Here is a 1,447-nt window from a genome sequence, read left to right as displayed (position 1 = left end):
TGAAAGGGACGTATCGTTACAATTTGATGCAATCAAAATTGCTACAAGTTCAAATGGATATCACCTCTCTAAAGTTTTACTTTTTTTTTCTTCTATCTACTTCTCGCGCGGCTAACACAAGGTTGGGATGAAAATTTAAGGTATCTAAGGTTAAACTTTTGTCAGAATTCCGGACTATGACAGAAAGAGACACTTAAAAAATCATTAGTAACTAGTGACAAGGAAGAAGTGCTCATTTTAGATCAAGGCTTGTCAGCAGAGATAAAGGGCCTAGATTCTAATCACTTACAGTGAAGACCTATTCAACAATTTAAGGTCAAACAATCAAGACATCCCCACAATCAAAAGCCATAAAAATAATATTTTAGTTGGGCTCCCTGCACAAAACAATATAGATTTAACCAAGTACAAATTCTTTTTCTTGAAAAAGGCAACTAAACAAGAAGAAGATAATCTAATACATGCGCAAACACTTCGACCCACATAGATTCTACACAAGAACTGCACGGAGAATTGTGAGTTTTCATTGATAACTATAGTTAAAAACGTTAACAAATACAATTCTTTTAAAAATCAACTTTTTAAAAAAGTAGCAAACATGCACCCCTAATAAAGATTAATTTAATAAATCTGAACAACAACAACAACAACAACAACAAAACATCAACAAGCACTAGCGGAACGCAAAACGACCAATGCAAATAAAAAGACATAGAAAAGTACAAATAATTTATATTAAAAAAAAAGAAAACAGCTTCTCTTTCCCCATACTTAACATGGATCATGGACTGCCCCCCCTCCTCCGCCCCTTTTCCACTTTCTTTCCATTCCCTCTTTTCGCTTTGGGGCGGGGCCGGGTGTCCCCAAACTAGGTTACAATACTGCACCCCCAATCCCCATGTACATTTCTTTTGTGGGATCTCGTCATGAACTCTCTAATTCGTGGCCCCTACCCATACCCCTACCCCATTTATGTCCGTGATGTAATCATGGGCGTTGAAAGACAGCTTTGCACCAGCTTTGTTTGAAAAAAGCGCTCTCCACACGCAGCTATTATTTATTATTACCCTTCAAACTTATCCCGAACCCTACAGTTCTGTTTTCTCACTGGTACACATAATTCGTCATCCGTCTGTCTTTATCTGCTCATATTCATCATACGTATCTGATACCGTTTCGCAGCTGCCTGGCTCAGCGGGGGTTGTTTTAGGTCAAGTAACTGTGACCCACTTGTCACTTTGGCCTCGGTTTTTTAGGTCAATTTTCGGAGTGCAGATTCGTGTTGATTGGGTTTGCTTTTCTAGACATAATTTAGGAGTAAGCGCTGGTGTGAAGTGTCAGTTGAATCGTTGCTTCCAAAATGCCAAAAGTTGCGCACGTATAATATTATTATTTGATTTTGTGCACAGGGGAGTCTGCGCTATAGACAGACAGACAGACAGACAGA

The sequence above is a fragment of the Aplysia californica genome, unplaced genomic scaffold (genome assembly GCF_000002075.1).
Source record: "Aplysia californica isolate F4 #8 unplaced genomic scaffold, AplCal3.0 scaffold00242, whole genome shotgun sequence".
NCBI classification, from domain to species: domain Eukaryota; kingdom Metazoa; phylum Mollusca; class Gastropoda; order Aplysiida; family Aplysiidae; genus Aplysia; species Aplysia californica.
This window is presented reverse-complemented; position numbering follows the sequence as displayed.